The sequence below is a fragment of the Belonocnema kinseyi genome, chromosome 7 (genome assembly GCF_010883055.1).
Source record: "Belonocnema kinseyi isolate 2016_QV_RU_SX_M_011 chromosome 7, B_treatae_v1, whole genome shotgun sequence".
In the NCBI taxonomy this organism is placed as follows: domain Eukaryota; kingdom Metazoa; phylum Arthropoda; class Insecta; order Hymenoptera; family Cynipidae; genus Belonocnema; species Belonocnema kinseyi.
Genome location: NC_046663.1, coordinates 145,120,457 through 145,124,190, shown reverse-complemented (window position 1 = coordinate 145,124,190; position 3,734 = coordinate 145,120,457). Strand labels below are relative to the sequence as shown.

Here is a 3,734-nt window from a genome sequence, read left to right as displayed (position 1 = left end):
TATCCGTTCGCAGGCCACCATACAAACGAAGGGCTGTTTCTTGGTCACTGTGCGGGCCGCAGGTCATTCTTGTGCCGATTCCAAAAACTGGAGATCGATCCGGGAGGGACCTCGACCTAGGGATCCAGAAAGCCCGTGTTAGCTAGGCTCTTTCACCCTTCTGTCATAGTACAATCATTCATACAAAGAGAGCCCGTTCATAGGGATCCTTTTAAAATCACCCAGAAGAGCCCGTTTATAGGGGACCTTTCATCCATATCCTTACGCATGCAGGCCGAGGTACGTTTGAACCTATGCTTATTCTATTCCGTTTAGGCCTTTTCAATCTTTATATAATCTGTATGTAAAATGTTAAATGGATGACAAATTATACTTCAAAAAACTTTTTCAACATTCTCATTTTCAAAGCGCTTTATTTACATTTGTACCATTTTTATTTCAGTTCTACTCTACTCTATATCTTGTTTTTTTATTTGACTTATAAATGACAATGAATGAACATTGAAATAAGATTAGAACGTATTTAATTACATTTTGAAGTTGAAAAAATTATTTTAAATTTCGTACATTAATCAAAATTTCAATAATGGACGATTTGAAAGAGGCTTGACATTGTGAAAAAACAAGTGGGTAGGCCCTGACTTTCTTAACGTGTCTAGGAATATGGCTTCAGGCTTTCAAAGATAAACATGGCTAAAATTTATTGATCTTCTTAACAACACATACTAATACATAATATCTATAATTATTTTTGAATTTGCACTTCAAGTTTCATAAGGGTCAAGGACATTTTTCGCCCAGCACATTATTTTTTATAGGATAGATTTTCTACTTTCTCTCGCAATCGGTAATAGATACGAAAAATTGTTAAAATAAAACTTTGCAGGTCTATGGAAGTTCAAATAAAAATACCTCTGTAATTTTTTTCTTCAAAACTTGCCATAGAATACTAAAAAACATTACTTTTTAATATCACTGTAATCAGTATATTTGACAGCGGCGCAAAAACCCCTGTAAGTGAAAAAATGGGGTTTGCGAGTTTTTGTCACTAATTATGAATTTTTGAGTGTTTTTTAACACAGATTGCTTTAAAAAATCCAATTTTTGTCAAATTTTTAACCCTTAAAGCGTCATGGGAGTCGTGGGCGACCCCAACTTTTGTTGCGCGATTATAGCAAAGCCCAATTTATGAATTTAAATTTGGTGGTGCCCTCCATCGTTATTTAAACATATCTTCTTCCGATTTATACCATTGTCACGTGGCTGCGTAGATTAGTTGTGATCCATTAGTCGTTGCAAGCAGTCGCGGTTTCGTTTGGAGTCGCTCACGACCCCACATGTCGCTTTGTGATTTTCAGAAGAATTTTTTTTATTTTTCGAAAATATTATGTCTACTACTGAAAAGAAGTGTAAGTATTGCAAAAAAGTGCCCAAATTTTTTAGCAAGTGCTCTTTTTTTAATATATCTCGAGAACAGAAAGAGTTGCTGCATGTGCAGTAGAAAAGAAGATAACAAGGCCCAAGAGGCTTGTTATTCCTGCAACCGCCCGCTGTGTCCAAAGCATCAGGTATTCATGTGAGGAAACTGTGTCGGTTGAGAATAGCGTTTTTATTATTCATTATTTTTTCATCTGTGATCATTTTACAACGATTAGTCTTCAAAAATAAAGAAATTACATGACAAAATAATGAAATATTCATTAAAAATCGTTCCTTCGACTTTTGATGAAATAGTCCACTTCAGATTGCCAAATAAATAACTTTTGTTGGAGCTGCACTATTACCGTTATTTTTTAACTTGAAGAGCTATGTTTCGAGAGTTATAGGTTGAATTTTCAGGTAAAAATATTGCAAATTGACTGATTTATGATTTTTTTTTTGTATAAAAAAAGGCATTCTTTACGTTTTTGTAAGTATTTTTTTTCTGACGCCACCAAATTTTTTTTTCATCAAAATATCCTAATCCTCATATTGAAAGGATAGTTGGAAAGTATCCAGTAATTTTGTTGAATTTGAATAACGGAAACTCTCTTCACAGGATGAAATTTTCCGGCTGGGGTCGCCCACGATCCCACATAGCGCTTTGTGAAATTATTAGATAGGATGGCGCTTTAAGGGTTAATTAGAGTAAGGTACTTCTTAGTCATTGTTAAGAAAAATAATTGCTTAAAATATTTTTGACTATTTATTAATAATGTTGTCTTACAAAAATGCTAGACAATTACATTTTTTTCAAAAATTGTCCACTTTTTGTCCAAATTTTAGTTATAGTGAGATGAATAATTGATTAAAGTCAACAAAATTATTCTATAAAGAATGTTTATTAATTATCATTGAAGGCTTGACGGCAATAAAAGTAAGTGGTGTTGTTATCAGAATTCGATGTTACATTTCAATGTTAATATTTTGCTGAAACTTATATCCGAACCTTTGAACTCGCAAAGTGATAAGGGTATACCTAATTCAAAGGTAATTGATTTAGTAAGCTTTTCTGACAATCTTTACTAGCAAACTGCTAATGTATTTATTAACACTTATTATTCAAAAAACCACGACTTCTTAGTAAGTAGTTTTTAAATCATTACTTATAATTCAGGTTAATGAAGTAGGTGTTAACTTTTCGACAAAGCTACAATTTCGTGTGCAATTTAACATTTCCATTATTGCTGCAAATATTAACCAATTTTCAGGAATTTTTTTCTTACATTCTTCCAAATACGCGAATAAAGTAATTCTACTAATTAAAATTAAATTAAGCCATGCTTTCAAATTTCAATTTTTGTAATCGGCCTGATACTCATAAAAATAAAAGATTCATTCGTTCTGCATGATTCGACTGTTCTTTCGTATGCACTTTAACATTTCTATTATTACTGCAAATATTAACCGATTTTTATGAATTTTGTTTTGCACTTTCTTCAAATTATATGAATAAACTAATTCTGCCAATAAAAATTGAATCAAGCCATGCTTCCTTAATTTCATTTTTTTCTAATCGGTCTGGATTTTATAATAATGAAAGGGTAATTAATTCTTTGCTGGTAATTCGATGCGCTCCCGGATGTATGCCTCGTGAGTTTGACGGGAGTTGATGAGAATGCCGCGAAAATGCACATCACAATTAACATTAAGCGTCACTGCTATTGTTTTTTCCTTATTTAATCGTTAAACAACATATAAAAATTTTATCGAAAAACCGGCTCTACAAAAAAAAACAGAATACTATTTAGATGAGGTATGCAAAGAATCAGACAAAAATATTTAACCGCGCAACTGTAAAATGGAATCTCGTTTTCTGACTCTAATAAATTCCCTTTAAGCAGGGGTCTTTTGTCGGAAAGCACGTCGGATTTACGAAATTAAAACAAAAATATTTTGGAATTCACCGATTTGAACATAGGATATTTGAAATCTACACAGTTTTGCGCTTGCATGTATACATTTCCTGAATCGGCGAAACGATAGGATTTGTAACCTTCTCCAGGTAAATAATTGTAAAATTTAAACAAATTTTAATATAGAAGTCTTTAAATAGACCATATTGCAAATGTAAATAAGAGTATTGAAAAACGTCTCGCTAGATGCGTTAGGAAAACCGTCACTAATCCTACTATTTCGCAAGAAATAAAGCATTTTATCTACCAGGTGTATACATATGAAACCGGTATTGCCATCTAGCGGCCAGTAGGCACACTTGTAGGCACTGTCGGAACTTACCATTTGTGCTAATTGGC

At 32.8% G+C, this 3,734-nt stretch overlaps 1 protein-coding gene across 3 annotated transcripts in view; it reads left to right on the top strand.

Annotated features, from left to right (window-relative positions):
- LOC117175964 (E3 ubiquitin-protein ligase Nedd-4) overlaps positions 1-3,734 on the top strand; it is a 398,451-nt gene that overhangs the window by 310,754 nt on the left and 83,963 nt on the right. The gene's annotated exons all lie outside the window — the stretch shown is intronic.